This window comes from Dermacentor albipictus, chromosome 1, assembly GCF_038994185.2.
Source record: "Dermacentor albipictus isolate Rhodes 1998 colony chromosome 1, USDA_Dalb.pri_finalv2, whole genome shotgun sequence".
NCBI lineage: Eukaryota > Metazoa > Arthropoda > Arachnida > Ixodida > Ixodidae > Dermacentor > Dermacentor albipictus.
Genome location: NC_091821.1, coordinates 435421493 through 435443074, shown reverse-complemented (window position 1 = coordinate 435443074; position 21582 = coordinate 435421493). Strand labels below are relative to the sequence as shown.

The 21582-nt window shown below is 45.7% G+C and overlaps 1 protein-coding gene and 1 long non-coding RNA gene across 2 annotated transcripts in view; one reads left to right on the top strand and one right to left on the bottom strand.

Annotated features, from left to right (window-relative positions):
* Positions 1 to 2673: 2673 nt before the first annotated feature.
* The window catches only part of LOC135908113 (uncharacterized), a 31907-nt gene continuing 12998 nt past the window's right edge, over positions 2674 to 21582 (bottom strand). Inside the window, exon 2 of the long non-coding RNA XR_010566209.1 lies at positions 2674 to 2875. This is a non-coding gene — a long non-coding RNA (uncharacterized lncRNA). The remainder of the gene's footprint in view (positions 2876 to 21582) is intronic.
* The window catches only part of LOC135908092 (uncharacterized), a 45089-nt gene continuing 44412 nt past the window's right edge, over positions 20906 to 21582 (top strand). Inside the window, exon 1 of the mRNA XM_065439855.2 lies at positions 20906 to 21199. The gene's annotated coding sequence lies outside the window, so the exon portion shown is untranslated. The remainder of the gene's footprint in view (positions 21200 to 21582) is intronic.

The window sequence follows — 21582 nt, the reverse complement described above, 5'->3', positions numbered from 1 at the left end:
CAGAACACTGAGGGCCCAGAGAGGAAGTAGCTGCGACGCCATTTCTTCGCAATATTCGTGAAAACGTCGTCCTGGCATGTTCTCAAACTCAAGTATTAGCTCAACTGCCGCCCGTGCTAAAACGAAGGCAAGCGCAACGGGTTGCGAATTCCGGTCTGTCAAGACTGTGAAGCGATGTCGCAGGACGTCGACGGGCGAGTGGTTGACCGAACCGCCTAACTTTCTTCCGGTGAACTCCTCAACGACGCCCGCCCACAGCCTTGATGACACACCTGGGACAAGGCGATTTAAAATGGTGCTGCTGGATTCGATGTAGTCACCTGCGTTGCTAACTACGCTACAGAGAATCGCTGACAAATGGATGAAATCGGAGAAGGTGACGTTCACTCCCATCGTTGATATCACTTCCTCGAGGACGTCGCTATACAGAGTTTTGGTTTGCTCCGAAAAGGAGGACAGCGCAGATGATTCGTGCGGATCGGCGACCAAGAAGAAAGTGGATGGGTGGTCGAGGCCGTATGCTCGATTGGCGTTGCGCGAAGTAGTGGTATACTGAAGCACTGCGCCACCCGGCCGACCAAGGTGTACCGAAGGGTCAGTATGAACGCCGTACACAAGATTAAGCTTCACCATCAGAACGAACATACGTAGTGGCGTCGCTGAGTCTGGTTGCACGTAGAGCATCTCGAAAACTGCCCGAGCAGCACTCTTTACGGCACCTCCGGAGTCCCAGCGAACTGTGAGACAGGCCTTGTGGTAGTTCAACAAGGCACGGCCCGCATCGTTCTGCGACAGGCTAGGATTTACTCTGTCCGCTAGTGGACGCTCGAAGTCTTCCTTCAAGGACGGGCGGTAGTTGTAGCAGGCGTACTGATAGAAGTCTGCGCATGGATTGAGGGTCATGTTTGCCATGGTCCAGATCATCTGCAGCAGGGGTCTCATGACTCCCACCTTGTCATGGTCTTTGCGGACGGTGCCCATGCAGGAGGCGCTTGAATAGCAAATTGCGAAGCTCACTCCCAGGCCGGCGACTGCCGCAGCGAACGCAGCGCTGAACAAAAGCGTGGCGCCCCACTTGGCGTCGGTCAGTCTGGTCGGTGTGCCGAGCCATTGGAAGGCTGTCCTCTCCGACGATCGCCGCCGACTGCTACGGATGCTCGATGAACGACCGCTCCGGGGTGCAAAGTGCCGCTGTCCGAGCCAAGGAGAGCGCGGCATCCTTGAGCGAAAGACAGCGTTCTGTTCGCTTGGACTGTAAAGCTGGCGAAGCGATCTAAAAACGCAGCTGGTTACTTCTTCTTCAATCTTCTCCCTCTTCTTCTTCGGATGATGATAATGATAATATATTTTAGCACCGGCCCACTCTTAGCCAATCCCCTTAAGTGGGCAGATGCCAATACGTACCCACAACAGGGAATGACCAAGAAAAACGGGCAGCAGAGCGAGAAATTAAACGGTAAAATCATCATAGTATATAGAGAATTGGAACGTTGCACAAATATTTATTTAAAATAAATAGGTAGATAAATAAATAAATAAATAAATAAATAAATAACCACAGCAGTCAGTTTACCATAGAAAAAAAAGCAAATTCGCAGAGAACATCTGACAGCTTTGTTTTTCCCGCTAGGCGTTCGCTAGCAGCTTTAAACCTCGCAAAATAGGCGTTTATGCATCGTATATTTTTGCACCCTCGTTAATTGTAGTGAAACTGTCACTTCAGACGTTATGGTAAATATTAAATGGTTTGTATCTATGTACAATTATTTCGCAAACTGACTGCGTGTGGAAACAAAAAAAAAATCGGAAAGAAAGTAAACGAACACTGATCAGCAGATGATCATACCCTTTGAAAGACAATTTAATAAGACCACGAGAAAGTTAGCCTGGTAAGACACCTTGCATGCTACCTGAAATGTTCAGGGAGAAGGATAAAAAAAAGAACTAAGAAAAGAATATTATTAAATGAACAGAAGGAAGCGCACATTTCTTAATGGCACTATCTCCGAGATTGGCCCACGAAAGGGGCTAGAAACATACCCGGTACGAAAAAGTGAAGGCAACTCGACATAGTGAAGGCAAGTGAAGACATAGTCTTAAAAAAGACATTCATGTATAGAAAAATTTGGCAGCGACAACTCCATTTGGGGTGGAGCTATTCGTAAAGCGAAGCATTGCGGAGTTTTAGATGTTGCGTACTCAAACGCGTTCGTGTACCCTGAAGCGCCATGCCCGCCCTGCGTTCTTTTGTGCTCCCTTGGGGTTGTTTTGTAAGCCGGGTAGTCTGCGTCCCCTAATTTTGTGCACGAAAAATCTACAACTCTATATTGTTGCTTGGTAGTAGAAGGGCACTCTTGCGCTACTAAGCATGTGGTCGCGAGGTTGAAATCCCGGCCACGTCGGCCGCATTTCGATTGGGGTGCACGGTAAAGAACCCCAGCTGGTCAAAATCAATCCGGAGTCCCCCCATTACGTTGGGGCGACTCCAGATTCCAGCACCCACTGAAACAAGGTGAGCACATTTTGCGCCTAGTATAGCACCAGTGGCGTTAAGGAAATCGACAGGCTCAGACTCAGTGATGCGCTAATAACAGATATCATGCCTTACGCCTAAATCGATCGCACGCAAACTGGAAGGGATGACGCATGAAACCACAAAAATCGCCAAAAGAGTGGGTCAGTGAGTAACAAATTTATTAATCGAAGGGGTGAGGGGGTAAGGAAGGCTAAGCTACGTAGGCTGCCAGACTGGGCTTCGCGGTGACGTCTTCAGCTCGTGCCAGGACCCGTGTCTAGGGACGGTAGCAGGGCTGAGCCACCCGTTGTCACAGGCCACAACAGCGTCTTTTCTCGTGAAGTTCTAGGTGCACTGCATCTTTATCAATCAATCAATCAATCAATCAATCAATCAATCAATCAATCAATCAATCAATCAATCAATCAATCAATCAATCAATCAATCAATCAATCAATCAATCAATCAATCAATCAATTTAGCTTTTATTTCTCCACTAGAAATATGGGATTGACGGAAAAAAGCCACTAACTGCAGCTTGACAAGGCTCCGATCTGTTTCCTGCGAGCTGCTCACTGTAATCCGTAAACTCAAAAACACTGGCCCTGGATTAGATAATTTATACGCTCGCGGTCTTAAATTAGTGGCTCATCTTGTCTGAGAGAAACTAACCTACATGATAAACCTAATTTTCAAAAAAAAAATGGCGCAGACGCTAAAGACTGCTTATGTGTGGGAATACGAAAGCATTATACTGTTTGTATACCTTGGAACGTCGTGAAAGCGCTCGTTTTAAACGCTCATAACGTGGCGCCACTATCTCCCCCTTGGCTGCGCCGTCACGAGCGCAATGACGCACGCACTATGGCCGCACCTTTAGTACGTCAGCCAGACGGCTTCGACGTGACGCGTGCAATGACTCACGCACTAGGCACATCTTTAGTCAAGCAGAACCGCGGAGCAGCGGTAGTGTAGGGGAACCGCGTTCGTCTTGCACCCCGAAGGCTAGGGCTCGACTCCCACCCAGATGGAAATGTAAAAACAAAAAAAAATTCTTTTGAAAGCCATTAGTTCACTTTGTTTACAGGAACCTCCTTCGGAAATTTGGCCTCAATCCGACCATTCTAGAGCGCAGCTCTCAGGCGCCCTTTTCCGCGGCGAGCGTCGGCGTCGGTCTCGGCGTAACCAAGCGAACGAGCGCAACATCGAAGTTTGAAAGAGCGAACGCGCTGCGGCAGATGAAAAAAACGACGCGAGCCGCACGAATGGCAGGCACCAATGAGAGCGGCTCCTTCGGTGACGTGCGTGCGGAAAACTGGCTCCATGCGGACCCGCCCGACCGCTCCATGCCCGCTCACGTCTGGTCTCAGGCGCACCGCTATAGTTTCGTAATATCGTCTACACGCGTCAGCTCGCGTTTGTTTGGTCTGCTTGGTTTCGCCTCGTTCGCACTTGTTTCGATTGTCCTGGTTTGCGATAGTTTTGTAATTTGATTGTATGCCTGACGCGATTTGTGTGGTACTTTCTGGAAGCCTAGCGGCACCAGCGGCTACACTGGAAGCTTCGACAAGTCGTGTATGAAAGACAACGCGCTCGACTCGCACATTAGATTTTCGACTGTGCTACGTGTATCTCTCAAATTCTTTGCCTCCGTATATCGCGAAATCAAAGCACGCATAGAGCTGCGCTAACATTTCGCATTAGGGAGTATAGTGTAATCGTTGGTGAATTTTTTTGACGTGTTTTTACTCTTTGCACCATCCGCAATTTTTGGCACCATTTTTTTGGTCACGCTGACTACGACAGATTTTCGCATAACATGGGGCATATAATTCTTTCGTATTAATACGGTGTTTTTCCTAGCTTTCTAAAGAAAGCAAAAGTAATTCCTGGTTTTAAGAAGGGCACTGACAGGCAACTCATATCAAATTACCGCCGTATTTCTATTATTTAAATCTTCAGTAAGATCACAGAACTTCTTGGCGTGTGTCTAAAATGTTATATAAATAAGTTTAACATATTAAACTACTCTCAATTCCGATTCAGTTCTGAACGCTCAGCAAGCCAGGCTATTCTTTAAGAGATCTTATTAAAAATACAATTGATTCTGGAAATATTGTTGGTGCTATATCTTTGGATGTTCGTAAAGATTTTGGTGCTGTGAACCGTAATATCCTCCATTCTAAACTTGAAGTTTATGGTGTCACTGGTTCTCCAATAAAATTTTTAAAATGGTTTTTTGCTGAACAGGCAACAAATCTTCAGCTGTGGGGCCTGTTTTTCTGGAACAAAGACATTTAAAAACGCGTGCCTCAGAACTGTATTTTAGGTCCGCTACTTTTTGTAATCTATGTTAATGACCTGCTTAAATAACTAATAGATACTCACGTGGTTTTACATGTTGACACTACTGGTACATCACTTGATATTGTATTGCTTATTTAACTCTGAAACTAAATACTGCTTTAAGGCAAGTTGTTCGCTAGTGTTCCGCTAGTCAATTGGTCCTTAGCCCATCGAAGGCCAAGTTTATGGTTTTTCGATCGCCGCAGAAACACATACCTAACACTATATCTGTAATTCTCGAATTACATCGTATCACTATCACTGAATCTGTAGCACTTATTCCTCCACAAAGAGATACAAACCTTAACTTTCATAGCCATATACACACTTAAAATGCGAGACTGCATTATGCACCAGAGCACTCATAAAAGCCCGGCCATTGTTTTCTCAACATACCCTTTCTTCGTTGCATTTTGCTTTTATTCATAGCCACATCAACTATGGGATTGTTGCTTGGGGAAACACGTACAAAACTTACCTTTTACCTACTCAGCACAATCAAAATCAAGCCTTCACCTTCATCACTAGGACTTCCAACTGCTTGAGTGTAAACTCCTTACGCTGAGACAACATGGTTTCTATAGCGAAGCGGTGTACATCTACCCCAAATGCATTTGTTATGTCTGTGGAAAAAAAAAAAAAACTCAACCAATCACAATGGGAAGCGCGCGCCGCTGGGTTCCTTGCAGCACCAACAGATGACGGAAGTGTTTTAGGAAAGCCGCCAAGGAAGTGGTTAAGAAATGTGGAGAGGCTCTTTGTCGAGGTGTTGTTTGATACTATCGGGTGCCCTGGGTTATCAGCAGCGTATAGTTCAGTGAGGGGAATTTGATGAATTCTCGGAAGGTGCTCGAAGCGCCTTGCAGTTTGTTGTTGCTTGGTTTGAGAAATTTGAATTCTGACGGTGTTCAACCGCCAAAAGTGGTTTCAGCTAGTTGGTAAATGTCAGTGTGTATGGTAATGTCAGATCGTTGTCTAGCTTACGGTAACGTTCAGGGTTGTTTGGATTTCTGGGAGCCTCGTGCTTGTACTTATATTTCCGCCTTTAACTCCTTCCTTAATGACAATGTAGTTCCGGCAACCAAGATCTGAAATGCTACGAATATCTGAGGAAGTTATGTCTTCCAATCGCTGAGCTGCCTCGCATTGTATTATAACTACTTTAGTGACTGTTTTAAGATATGGGTCGAGTTATAAGGCTTGTTCTGGTTCAGGAGTCCTAGTGGATTGGGCTCCTGGTGATATCGTCTCGGTGTCTGGTGCGGTTTTATCTGCGAAAAAATGTCTCATACGCATTCGTCGGGAAAATTCCGAAAGGTGCTTGTGAAGCTCGAATTCACTTATTGTGTTGTTCGTGGGACAGGAGCTTAGGCGCCTGCTAAGTACGCCTATTTCTTCCGTATTTTATGTTTTTAACTTGTGTACAACATCAGGCTGGTTTAATTTTGTGGAGAGACTTCAGCCACGTCTGGCATTTGTTGCTTCGCGCTCCTTCTTGTTGGCGTGAGGTGGCTGTTTGCATGGAAGGTTGCATGGAAGGACAAGAAGGGAAACACACACCAGGGCTAGTGTGTGTTCCTGTTCTTGTGCTTCGTTTTTTTCGCGCTGTTCCCTCGTCGAGTATGCATCGACCAGCCCAAGCCGCCACGGTGCTGTATTGTGTGTATTACGTCGTTCATAGACTCGATAGTTTCCGTGGCGTTCTGTGTGTTGAAGTTGTTGGTGCCTACATTAATAATGAAGTGTGTAGTGTCCACTGGCCTATTAAACTAGTGGGAGAATATCTTATGTTTGCGCCCCATTCAGATGTCTTATGTACGGCGCGTGTGGGCCTGTTGGGAAGTGTTTCTTCATATAACATTATTCGTAATTTCCTATTTTCTTGTCAAAGATTAAAGTAGCTGTGGTGTACTCAAGAACGTAAGAGTTCAGGCTCCCAAAATCATATATTACACCGGGACCCTCATCAGGAAGTACAAAGAAATAGTACATTAAAAGCAGCATAACAAGAAATAATGAAAAAAACAGAGGAAGCAATCCAAAGGGCAATAATTATTTAAAACCATGGATTGTAATCTTGTAGGTAAAAACATAATCAACAAAAGTTCTAATATGACAGTACAATTAATGCGCATAATACATTATAAGACCCAACATAAATAAATAAATAAATAAATATATAAATATATAAACAAACAAATAAATAAATAAATCATGCGACAGGCTGATGAAGGAGACGTTTAGGACTAGTCCGGAAAATATTAAATTACAGGGTTCTACGTGCCATAACCACGATCTGATTATGAGGCACGCTGTAGTGAGGGAATAATTCGGACCACCTGAGGTTCGTTCTTTAACGTGACCCTAAATCTAAGTGCAAGGGTTAATAAAGGGAAAATCAGACATCCACCCGTTCGTAGCAATTGCTACAAAGGAAACCCATACGGGTTCCTCGAAAGAAAAGCCTCGCAGTTGAAGAAAAATTCGTCCTGATCCGGGATTCGAACCTGGGACCACCGCCTTTCCGGGGCAGCCGCTCTACCATCTGAGCTAACCAGGCGGCTAGCAGATGGCAGGGCGAAGTCGAACTTGTCAACAACTCGAAGCTAACCGACGCGCGTATAGAAGATCACCGGTCGCCAAGTCGACTGTGAATCAGCAGTTTTGCTGTAATTGATAGGCGTTTAGAGGCTCACACGCACTTCGATAAAGCGAGTGCAGAATTTCCAAAATGTGGCTACGGTAGCCCCGTTACCCCGTGTTCAGATTGGGGTCGTTAGAATCGGCTAGCGGGAACTACCGTTGTTTTACGCCCAGCAATATACGTGCCAAGAAACTGTACCTCGTGATGTCTGTTCTTTAGCGGTCTCACAGCCTGTGAAATTCACAGCATGATTAGCTACTAAATGCAGGTATGGCTAATGTCGCTTACCTTGTTGCATCTCAGCTAAAGTGTTTGACCGGCTGGAACGGAAAATTTTCGAGCATTGGCAATTGCAGAATAAGCTGTTTAAGTGATGTGGCTAATTTCACCTGAGCTTATGGCCTGAAAGTCTAGGCAATGTGAAATCGAAATATATGGCTACTCAATCAGCTAAGACACGCCATTCGTCGTTTTGTACTTGGTCATATTTGCAGCAGTCCAAGACACGCCTCTGTTAACGTCAGAAGCAGTAAGGAAGCAAAATGGCCTAGCGCAGCTCAGCTAAGATTTCAGATATACAACAAAGATTATCTTCTTTCTCACTTCCAAAGTGCTTTGTTTTGTTTGTCAAGTCATCCAAAACATTCTTTTCATTTGCGGCGAGATACCTATCTGCAACATTAAATAACTTTTAAGGACACCAAACATCGCCACACATCCGCAAGCCTTTCGCCGCGATTTGCTGTAGATTTACGTATTTGAGAAATTTTTTCATCTTTGTTAAAATATATGTGCAAGTCCTACGACCGAGACACCCAGAGCTCCTTGCGTTTTGGAGAAACCTGTTGCAAAAAAGTAATTTCACTCATCTGCGAGCCAAATGTGACGGCGAACTTACAATTAGAGTTTATAGAGCGCATTTCATATTCTTAACGTAAGGAGTAAGCGGTCGTTGCCACGCTCGTTGCGAGTTATAACTATGCGACTTGTACAGCCTGTGCTACCTACCTGTAATTTCGGGTTCCATCTGCTGAAATCGGAGGCAACATAAAAATTTTTGACGCTAAAACGTCGCATTCCCGGAAGTGCTTCGATTTTCTGCCAGTCATTTGTAACAGAAGCCGCGACGCCATTTAGAAAATCCACTAAGATCGAATTTATCTGCCTTATTTGTTGATTTAGGTGCTCCAGTGTTTCGATCTCACACTTGCACCCGTTTCTTTTATTCTACTTCATCTATGTCAACTCTGGTCTACCGTTTTCGGTGAGCAACAACGACCGACCACTTCCGTGACCGTGCAAAAACGAACGTGACAACAGCAAAAGTTGATACTTCTACTCATCATCAGCCTTGTTACGCCCACTGCAGGGCAAAAGGCCTCTCCCATACTTCTCCAACTACCCCAGTCATGTACTAATTGTGGCCATGTCGTCCCTGCAAACGTCTTAATCTGATCCGTCCACCTAACTTTCTGCCGTCCCCTGCTACGCTTCCCTTCCCTTGGAATCCAGTCCGTAACCCTTAATGACCATCGGTTGTCTTCCCTCCTCACAACATGTCCTGCCCATTTCTTTTTCTTGATTTCAAGTAGTTGTATTCATATAGGAGGCTGTGGCCAAGTACTGCACCAGGGTAGCCAATCCTGCTCTTGTGAGGGAGTGCGTTACCGGTCACCGGTGTCATCCGGTGGAAAATTGTGTGGCACCGGGATTCGAACCACGGTCTTTTTGCACGCGAGGTGGATGCTCTACCTCTACGCCACTACTACTACTACTACTACTACTACTACTACTACTACTACTACTACTACTACTACTACTACTACTACTACTACTACTACTACTACTACTACTACTACTACTACTACTACTACTACTACTACTACTACTACTACTACTACTACTATAATTATAGTTATAATTACTGATTTTTAGTAATATTATTACAGCGAAGTCGCTAGCCTCTCGCTGGTCAGCATTTTTCGTGTCCGTTCATGAGCAGAAATTATTGTCATCAGCAAAGACTCATCCCCCTCGTAATGCAGAGGCTAGAAGCACTCAGCAAAGTGAAGCGAACAGTGCATAAATTCTTTGGAATCACGCATTCAACGCACAGAGCAGCGTACATTTAAATAAAGAACAAGCTCAAAGCAAGCATCTATCATCAACAGCAATGTCTCATATACCCGTAAGGCAGAGGCTACAAACGCTCAGCAAAGTGAAGAGAAAAATGCGCGCATTCATTGAAATCAATAACGCAACACGCAGAACAGCATACGTTTCAATAAAGAACAAGCTCAAAACAAGCACCCGAATCATTAATAAAGCATTGCATAGTCGCCCCAGGAGTCGCAGTGGTGGTTTTGCAACAGCTTCACCGGATATCCACTTTCGCAGGACCGGAATGGCGAGCCAATTTTTTTATTATTGTAAAGGAAGAAGAACAGCAGCAATGAAAACTTTAGGTCAGATCCAACGCAGTACGTGTTTGAGTATGTGATGCGAATGTTCCTTTGTGTTTATAGAAAAGTTTTTATTTGTTAAATATAGGGCTAGGCTGTCGATTTGATGCAGATTGACGGTGGAATCGACATTCTGTAGCTTCCTTATCGTGATGTTTTTTTTTTTGTTACCATAAACCGAATCTCCAAACTCTAATCTCCTAAGTGAATCGGAGTGTACTCTGGGCAAGGCCTTACGTGTACTGAAGGATAGTGTCCCCGTATATATTATCGCAGGGCACTTTCTTTCCTCGCGCCACCCACTCCGCCGCTGGCAGAGCGTCATCACGTCATTAACAAGCGATATAAATAGTTCTACTCGATACGCAAAAGCCAAACCAAGCGGAAACAACACCGGTTTAACACTTGCGTCAGCTTTTATGCTATCGGCATTGGCAAAGGCGCGTTCGCACCGTAGTATATCGGTAGTGCATGCTTACTCAGCACATTCGACATCTTTGGCCGCAGCAACGGTTTCACGCTATCGTGTGCACTCGAGAAGTACATACGCACCATCGTCACCGCGCGATATCATATCTGCAGCCTCTCTGAGCACGGCGAGATGTCGCGCACAGGGGCTGCACGAATCGAACTGAAAGTGCTGAAGGCGCGGAAGCTGTTTGCTCCGTGCCGTGCGTGCGGACCGTTATCGGCTATCCCTTTCATGTCCACCGCGCCTCCACCCGCCATATTAATCTTTGGAGTAAACCTTCTCTGCAATAGCGTTCGCAATGCAACGTTAAAACCCGGTTTAATTACGTCACAGTGCACATGCAGCCATCGCTCTAAAATCGACCGTCCATTAAATATTCAGCGCAAACCCCCGCAGCGCAGCGGGAGCCCCCATTGGGTTCCGCTACCCTTCACAGAAGCAGCAGCATAGCCATACTCGTAGGATACACAAGGCGACAGCTGTCGCTTTGAAAGTTTAGTAAGTTAATAATCAATTCTTGTAGCGTAATGCCATAATCGTCACGTCACATCGGCTCGTTAACTTTCGCCGTGTCTTCACCATATCAAATAAAGCCAGAAACGTGAGAAACACTATACCAGCCATCACGAACCCGCGGGTTAGAGACAAATAGAACTATTTACTTTAGAAGCTTGTGCATTGAAAATTAAACACGCGCACGGAGTAAACAAAGTGTGTGGCATAAAGCCAAACCTAGGCGATAGAAACGAGACGGCGTCGCCACGTCCGAGTTGTGCCACGAGTGCACGTATATGTCGGCCGGCCGCGTGCTGCAGCACGAAATGTCATTGCTTGAAGCGCCTGCTGCGTCACGGTGCGAAATGAATTCCCTCCCCCCTCCCCTCGCCAGAAATCTGCATAGTTCTGCGCCCGCTAGGAGTGCCTTCTTCCTTTCACCTTAACCACCATGTTTAGCAACATCTAGGTGGCGTAGTTGCTACTAGGAGTACCTTCATCGCCGCGCCTAAAACGAAATTGCAGACCTTTTCTAGCAACCGTATCTTTGGCTCAACTCTGCGATGCATAAAACAGATGCACTAGTGAGGGCGAGCTTGCAGCGGCACTTGGTTGCGCTTGTGCAGACTACAGTTTTTCCTGCCCATATTAATCCAAACGTCAGCCGATTCATTATTGCCAGCGCGAGTGAGTTTAATCAAGGCAGAACGTCCTTCATGAACCTTTGAATACCGATGCAAGCGAACATTGCGAAAATGTTAGGAATTCACTCGACTACACTGAAGTGAATATAATCATTAGTGATTACCAGTATTTCGACCCTGTCTGCTATATATTTATAAAAGACAAGTTTAGTGAAACTGATTCGTAGAAATGACAATGAATAAACGAACACTATACCACTGTCATACTAAACAAAGTGATCCGCGATCCCTAGCGACCAGACCATACCATCTCTTAGTTATAATATTTGAATTGCCATTTTTATTACTTTTCGTTTGATGTACATGATGCTAAGCTGCTTAAAAGTTCGATCGCATTGAACGGAATGTATCACCAGTGATCACTAATGACTCGACATCATCAACTAACAATGGTAACTCAACGTCTCATGCAATCACTTTTTGATTGATACCAATGACGACTTGCGCGTATCAAGGTTACCATTGTCATACTAAACAAAGTGAATTGGGATGACTAGTGACTCGGTCCTACCATCTCGTAGTTAATGTAATTGAATCATCTTTTGTATGAGTTTTCATTTTATACCTATTACGCCCCCATTGTATAAAATACGAGAACCTCATACTGAGCGCATCACTAGTAACCACTAATAACCCGACGTTATCAGCCAGCAGCGGTAACTAAAGAAATAGTCATTTACTGACTTTTGCATTGATATAAATGACGACGTATATCAGTAAAGACTACCACTGTGATACTAAACAAATTGATTCGTGATCACTAGTAACTCATTCCTACCACTCCTAGTTATCGTAAATGAGTCACTGTTCGAATGACATTTCATTTGATACCTATTACGCAATGCTTTGTGAAAGTTGGCGAAAATACAGTGCGATTGACATCAATGACGACGTGCGCGAATCAAAACTATCATTGCACTAGTTAAGTAAATGATTCATCATAACTATTAGCTTCATCATGCTCGTTTCCAGCCCGTCTCATTGGTTTTATGACCTAGGGCTGAGGATTGGGCGAGTTGGTATTGCATTCTAAAACTGGTACAGCGCAACATAGAAAGAAAGAAACAAACAAACCGAGTGGGCCAGATGAAAGAACAGAGCGCTGAATTCCAACTGGTTTATTGGCAAGTTGCGCGAAATATACAGCTACAAGAAAGCGACCGGAAATGTCGTCACAACACAATACGTCTCACCGATGGAAGACTACACCATCATGAGTAACAGAACGCGCAATTCTGTCATGCACGGTTAAACTGATCAAGAAATCTTACTTCCTGTGCCGATGGCGCGCTAACACACGTGCTGCCAGCCCTTGCTATGAGACCAGCTACAATAATCTCCCGCGTAAGTTGTGATCGGTGCTTTTTTAGCGCTTCACATCGATAAAAATTCGGCTTACATCCACAGTCGAAACAGTGAATTCCTAAGTGTCTCTGTATAGCTCCGCGCACATTGTAATCATGTTCTTTTAGCCTTTCATTAAGGCAGCGACCAGTGTGGCCTATATATCTCTTCCCGCGTGACAGTGGAATTGAATAAACAACCCCAACCATGCAAAACCCAAAACGCTTCTTGTGCATGGTCGAACAGACGTAATGAGCGGATGGAGCGGATTCACGATCGTACAGAGCCTGCGTAGCGTATCCGGCGCGCAAAACGCTACTTCCACGCTATCCTTGCGGCCAATCTTTTTTTACCTGTGAGAGGCGTTATGCAAATATGGTATGACTACCGGCCTCTTTCGTTCATTATTTCTTTGTTGGGCTTCTGTGTTACTGTCCTTCTTTATCTGCTTTAATAGCTTTCCAGCTATAGCTGACAGTAGTGTAGCCGGGTATCCGGCACACTACCACACTATCTTCACACATTCGTGCGACGTTTTGTGAAGTGTTGAGACGACATTTTCTGATGCTTTCTTCTAGCTATATATTTCGTGCAACCTGCCAATAAACCAGTTGGAAGTCAGCGCTCTGTTCTTTCATCTGGCCGGCTGGGCTTGTTTCTTTCTTTCTATGCTGCGCTGTACCAGCTTTAGAATGATTTCATGACATTTCATTCGATATTCATGACATTATTAGCGCACAAAACCTAGAGAACAAAGCATAGTATGTTAAAAACTAGTGGTCACCAATGAATTTAGTCCTATTAGTTAGGTGTATGTTGTGATTAGTTAGTTATTTGCCCAATAATGCAATGTAACTACTGATTGGTTTTCATTAGTTAAACGGCAACATAATGTTTATGTTTCTGAATGTCAGGTGGAACATTTTTACATGTGACGGAACATAAATAAAGAAATGGCGCATGCAGCCGGGGTTAATGCTTGGATGTCACTTCATAAAGCCATTTGGTCTGCTGCTTATTGCAGAATCTGACAGTATCATCTTTCCTTATACGTCAGGGCACGAATATGGATAAAAGCTGTAAATTCGAGTCCACGAGTTTTAGCATGATCTACGAGACCGTTCCCGTCAATTCAATGACGGACGAATCTTTTGCTCCTTTAGTGCGGCTTCACCGCATACTGGCTGAACAAAAGTTGAAAAATTGAACGAGGGGAATGAAGCCAGACTGGGTTATACATATAGAGGGACCCATAGAGTGTATGTCACTAGCAGGGCCGTAGCCAGGGGGGGTCTTACGGGAGGGCTCGATTGACTCTTGAAGATGAGCTCACTGAATGGCATGGCATGTGTACAACAAGTGATCGGTCTGAGCACCGCTTGTTGACCCGCACACACGAAGAACGTGCTCGCGTTCGCAAGAGCGATTACTGTTTGGTGCTACACACTGTAAATAACAGACCGATGCCATTGCTGCCCACGTATGTTTTTGTTTCTGTTTTTTAATGAAACCTTAATGATAGCGATGATGCGCGTGCGAAATGCAGTCGTCATCGTCGCCTCATTTTCAACAGCCACTGCAGCCATGCTATTCGTGGCCCGTATGATTGGTCGTCACCGTGGCTTTCGTCTCTATATCCGTTTGATCACTTTTTTTTTTTTGGCTGGCACACCTCCGAACGGCAGCCCATGACGAAACGTTCATACTCAACACAAATTTTGTCAGCATAATCCCGAGGCGCAGCTTTACTCATGGTGAAGTCATTTGCATTGGTGTGTATAGTTCGGAAGATGACAGTTTCTAGTCAGCGGGTGGTGCATACATCCTGGAAATGCGTTATCACATATAGTCAGAAGAGGACAGTCAAGATAACGTAATCCACAAACACATACACATATGCAGCGACATTGACATAATATGAAAATTAACAACGTTAATAGACAGTTTTAGTACTGCGTCATGAGGATACGTACGCAGCACGCAAGGGCTTTGCGGAACGTAGGAGCGCGTGTCGCGTTGGGGCTTTTACTAGACAGTTTTAGTTACACGTACGCAGAGGCTTCACGTACGCAAACGTGAAAAGCCTACGTACCTTACGTGCACGCCATCTGAAACGCTTTTAGCTACACGTACGCGACGCACGCCAAAAGGGACCCCGTAACTCCATCTATCGGGAAATGTGAACACGGCGGTAGCCAATTCAATCCTGCCGCTGTGTTTCGATGCGAGCCGTCTGCGCACGCGCGGCCCGCTATCGCTTGTTCGTGATCTTGCGGAACTCTCGCGCGAAGCTGTCTACGTGCGCAAGAAACGCACGCAAAGAAATGAATCTCACGTACGTCCGTGAGACCAGCGCGCGGCCGCTACGTTTTACGCATGCGCACTGCTGACACGTAGAAGCTCTACGTACGCAAAGCCTCTACGAACGTGTAACTAAAACTGTCTAGTACTGCGAAATGCCTACGTACGTAAGAGGGCGAGCGATAGACGCCGGGCGCGTCGGAGCGTATAGCCGTGTCCGCCAGTACGTCGAACCGTCGGCCAAACTAGACGCTGTTGATCTCGCTAACGTGATGTAACGTGTGGGCGCGTTACCGCTTCGTCGGACTATATTTAGGCCTTTAAGAGACTACTTTTAATGCGGATATAATGCACGAATCATATCGAGAAAAATAAAAAAACTAGTACTTGCTTTCTCAGGCTGGCACGATCATTTGCGACAAACTGCGCCAAAAGCAGGTCGAGCCTTTCGCGCAAACAGCACACACTGAACACTTCCTCAAAAACAAAGTTCCTATTTTTGCTATGCATTCCCAACGTGCAGGGTCTGGGAATGCCTTCTGCGCGTTCACTTCACGCAGCAAAGCCAAATCGTAGGCCATTGAAAGTACCGCCTTCCGCGAGTCGCCTTTGACGCTGCCATCTTGGGAAACTCTTTTGTCTCGCGCTCTCCCGAACAAATGAGAACCACGAGAGCAGCACGCAAGGCTCCCTACGTACGCACGCAAGAATCGGATGCGTGCGTACGCAACGGCCGCGTACGCATCTCGTCCCGTTTGTGTTGCGTTCTGCACATGCGCTGTTTGCAGAACGCAGCGATCTTACGTACGCAACGCCGTTGCGTACGCTACGTACGCAGTACTAAAGCTGCCTAATAACGGCCAACAATGCCTGTGTTATTAGGTGACAGTGTCATTTGTATTTTCGAGACTTTGTTATACGGTGCTGTAGAGTTATTTTTGTTGTATATTGTATGTGCCACGTATTTTTTACGTCGTAGTGTTACTGTGAAAACGTTGCGGGACAAGTTCTGGTGCTTGGATGAGACGATTGTTGTATATGTAATCTTGAACCCTGTGTGTTGTAAGTTAGACCCATTCAAGAGCTAAGGCGTAGCGGGCGTCTTAAACTGTGCGTCAACATCTCTTTATATCGTATCAATAAAAAAAAAGACGATCGCTTAGAAAAAAGTCACAGGCCTGCGCGGCACACGCATCACAGTTACAGCGTAAGATGGAAGAGCGGCTACATAGGAGCTCCATTTTCGGCACCACGCACTACAGGGTCTTCCTGTCATTTTCACGAGAACGATCTGAACCGTGCGCCCGGCGTTGACGGCGAACTGCGGCTTGTCCTACTCTCTGCACAGCGGTCTGCTCAGCCCGATGTTGCCTGGTTGCAACTGCGCGCGTAGTTCTACGAATCGTTTCTCCAGGTTCGTTCCTTTCGAGGAGGCGCCATAATGCGCACCGAAGAGCAAACACAAATATCCAAACTACGTGGCGCACGTCTCACATGTCTTGATCCGTGGCGCGGTACGTTGCTGTTGATGATGGTGATGATAATGACGGCATCCCCGTAGAAACGGGCTGGTAACAAATAGTCACCTAGCCTGCTACATCCAGGGTCAGATACATGCAGCGTGTAACTGCTATATGCAACTGCTACATGTCGCGACACCTTGTGGAATATAACGGAACTGCAATGCAAAATCTGTAGGTATCGATGCTATGCGGCGCGCATGCCAAATGGCGCAATATGGTGGTGCTGATGCTGATTTAATGGTACTCCCTTTGAAACGGAAGGGCGAAAGTAACCTAGCCTGCTTGAACTAATCATATATGTCATACATGTTTTTCATTACATCAATATTTATACATCTCCATAATCTTCCTTTCCTTTCTGAAGACTTCTCCATCTACCTTGCACCGTATACCTATCTAGTCGCTGCATGGCATTCCAGCTGGTGCAATAATATGCCACTGCAATGCAAAGGGCGCACGTATATACGCTACATGGCACGAATCTCCCTTTGCGATGCAAGTGGCATAATACGATGGTAAGCAACATCATGATTTATTGGCATCCCCTTTATTAGCCAGCGGTGGCATAGTCACCTAGCCAGCTTGATTTAATCAGGTACACAATGTGTATTTTTTCTAGCATGGTTGTATATGTCTCCGTAAACTTCTTTTTCTTCCTCAAACCTTCTGTAACTGCCTTGTACCGCTACATGTGCGCGTGCTACATGGCGTTTTATCTGTTGTAATAGTATGCAACTGCAATGCAAAACGTGCATGCATCGACGCTACGCAGCGCGCATGTCACATCGCGTGTCCCCTCGCGCGCTAGGACGCGTTTATAGGGCACTTTTCCCCTTCCTGCAAGCAAAAAGTGACAGACCCGCCTGCGCTTGCTAGCATGAAGCGGAAAACTGTTTACTGTGCCGAAAACCCGAAACAGTAGAACACATATTTCTTGACTGCTAGGATGTGGTATTACATTGGGAAATCTCACAGAGAAACCTATAGAAGGACTTGCCGATTACACCATATGGGATTCGTTTCTTGCCTGCTCCAAACGAAGACACTGTACCATATGACATGTTCATGCTTTTGTCCTTGCATAGTTTATGGAAAACAAGAATGGCGGCGAGACATGCTGAAATAAACGTCCGGCCTGTTGGAGAATAATTCATCGAAAGCATTTGTTATATTAAAGAAATGTATAATTTGCAAAAAGAAATACCAACACGGGTCAGTTTGATGACTGAGCTTGCGAACTTCAAGCGTTTTTAGCCCCCGTGTCAGTCAACCAGTGGCAGGGACTTTTGTCGTGACTGTCATGTACTGTTAAGATGTCTTGTTTTGTATGTTGCAATGCCGGTAGTAAAAAAAAAAAAGAAGCGGGCATGGTTCAGTGGTAGAGTAGCGGACTCCCATCCAGAGAACCCTCGTTCGATTCCGGCGGGAACTAGGCCTATTTTTTTTTCTCATTCCCGGCGATAGCTGCTACGGACACCGGACATCGGCAGCGGCGGACACCATCACCACCCGAAATGGCTGTTGGAATGAGCTCATAACAGCTTACGCTGTAAAAAAAAAAAACAATCAGCGTACAGAAAGGACTGGAGGAAAAAAACTGACTGACCACTCGCGCTGACTGGCGAGTGAAAGGTTACTTCAAGCGTGGCAAAATAAAAGCTAGAGAAACATAAAACGAAAAGTTTTTTTTTTTACTTTTCCCGTAAGTTTATTCTGCCGCGCACGTAAGATACTCCGTGCTGCCAGTCAGCGCTTTTGCTACCTGCTACTGCCCTCTGTTTGCCCTGCTATCCTGTCCTTTCACTGCTTTCCCCCTAAACGGGTACCCGTATACCGGCGAGCAAACGTCAAGCCGTTCTTTCGGAAAGTGATTTCGCATGCTTTCACCCCAAGTTTCGAAGCCACGTTTTCCAGCTCGTGCAATCCAGCTTTCTGCTGCACAATAAATCAATCTTCTTTCGTCACTTCATTCCTCCCTAGCCCTTTCCCTTCTTCCTTCACGTTAGCACACCCACGGAAACGTAAGTGGTGCCAAAAGTTATAAGCGTTATGGCTTTAGGCCAGCGGGCTTGTACACCATTTTTTTTTACAGAAAGACGATTCTCGTTAATAGGTCGGTAAGATTAGGGTGATGTAGATGGTTTTCATCAATGCCGGAAATTTAACGTTTCACGGAAGAAACTATCAACAGCTGACGCATGCTTTGCCACGTCGCGTCCTCCGCTCGCCCGCTGATTGGTGCGCGCTAAGGCGATTTTCGAATGATTAGGACATGCAGCTAAATAGAGAAAGCGGGCCGAAATTATGCATATAGTGAGCAGAACGTGTTTAGGGATGGGACATTCTGTTACAGTGTGTTTTGGTAATATCATGAAGGTCGTAATCAACCATATAGACACCTTGACAGTCCGGGGCTGTCGCACTCTGGCGAACCGGTGAGTCCATTCGACGGTGCTTGGTAAAACAATGCAACTCGTAAACAAACAACAAAGTTATAAGGAAGCTTGACAGCCGAGGTGGTCGCTCTGGGGCCAACGTAAGCTCCAGTGACAGCAGCTTGTACTGTCACTGGAGGTTAACTTCGTAACCGTATCTGCAATGTATTTTTATACACAAAGGAGAGTAGAAACACCAAGGCAAAGCATAGACCCAGTGAAGACATACTGTACTCGTAGACAAATTTCTGCGACAATGAAGAGAAAGCTACACAGGCGGGGCTTCGGCACATGTATTATTGCACCATGTAGTCCGGCATAGCTTGACGGCGCTTTCTGTTTCTAGGGGCACATAACGAGGAGAGAAGCAGCGTAGCTTCCGCTTGCGACGGTGTTGCATTTGCCGAAAGGCGGAAGAGAAAAGAATGAAGATAAAATCGAAGTCAACACTCAAGAGTGTATCTTATCTGATTTCCCTATCGTAAAAAACATCTACATGCTTTCTGTTTCCCGTGGCTTGAACTTACGCGTACAAGAACGTGGAACTTTCTTTCAGAAGCGCTCTTACTGGCTTGCGCTTTGACTCCGTATAAGCTACAGAAAGTTGTTCGTGAGTATATAGTGTGAAGTTAAATAATTCTCTGTTTTAAGCCCAGTAATCAATTAACAAGGATGCAGTGGAAATTGGATTGCGCAAGGAAAACATTGCAGGCCTGTAATAATGGAATATCACCTGGCGGTGTTCCCGATGTGCAACTTGTAACAGTTAGCATATGGGCGTTCATTTCTTTTTGTCGCCTTCTCTGCACACCGCCGCACAATTAGGAGCAAAGGCGTCACTTGATACACGGACAAACATAGAGTAATGATTTTCTACGACCATGGGGCAGAAGTGGGGATGCAATCCTAGCCACGAAGACTATATACTGCGCTTTGTTATAATAAACAAATCAGGACTAACATTATCCAGTAGACTTATAGGCATTCTTTGAATTTTTGTCATCTGGGATCCATCTGTCTTTTTTTTCTGCATAGTTTCTTTTGCTTTCACTCTGACTGATGTCGTTTCGTTTTCCTTTTCTTATTTCAAATCAAATGCCCTCTCAGCTTTCGTTAGATCCTCTCTCCCTGGCTCCTCTTTCTGTAACGTGGGTTGCATTCATTATAATTTTACAACTTCACTTGCGACGCACCTCAACTGCTTGTTCCTTTGCCAGCCTCGTGTACAACGAAACAATCTCTTTTGCACGCGTGTTTAGTGGGTCAGCGTCAAGGTTACATGTGCACGGCCACTTGGTGGATGACGATTACCGACTCCGAACCCGCACTTCCTTGTTTCCCCCCCCCCCCCCCTCCCTCACCGAATTCTGTGTTATCTTTTTTTTGGCATATGTGTTTCCGTGTCAGTAACGGTGCCAACATTTTTAACCTTCATCGGAAACCGTTCACGGAACAGTGCTTCAATGTGCTGCAGCTTATTTTTACTCAGGGCAGGGAGCAGCAAATCCACACAAAATATATTCGTCCCCCTCTTGCTGTGCGTTCCTTAGGTGCCGCTATATATAGCCGGCAGTTGCGGAGAGTATACCCAGAAGCCAGCCGCGAGGTAGCTGTAGTTGCATCTCTGGCCGGCAGATGGTGCTTAGCCAATCCATAGAATTCTGTGGTGAAAGTCGCTTCTCAGCGTCGCCGTCGGTGTACCTCTGTTTCGTCATCCATCACCTTCATAGAGCGAGCGTTTCACTCTTGCCCCTTCCTTTGTTGTGCCATAGCGACAGGAGACTTTTCCTGCATAAAGCCGACGTAGGTGTGGCACATTTTTGCCAGAGTGTCTCCAGCGAAAACATCCGCTTTGACAAGCGCTGGGTGTCCGCCGTGCAGAGATGAGGATTCCTCGTAGAAAGAATAAACCGTGGGTTCTGTGAAGTGTCATCGCAACGCGGAATTTAACTCTGAAGGTACGTGGCATGGACGATGGAGCACGTCACCAATTTTCACCTTCCCGCAGGACCGCGCTGGAGTCTAGACCGCATGCTTGCTCCTTGCTGCCATAGCAGTGAGCGCTCTTGAGCGCTTTGCGAAACGCTTTATTGACAGCGTGGCATTTACGAAACGCTTGGTGAACTTGTTACGAGCAGTTTGAGTGTTTCCATTTACCAGGTATGATTTCATCGTATTCAGCGTGAATACGCTGTGCAGGCAGACGCAAGTTTGTCAGAAATTTCGTAATCGCATTTTTGGCACGCTGTTGCGGCGAAAGTTAACTTTTGTTGGCGCTACATTTCACCTTGCGCCGCTTAGGCTGAAGCGCTTTCGCAATTGTTCTCAGAACAGTTGCCTT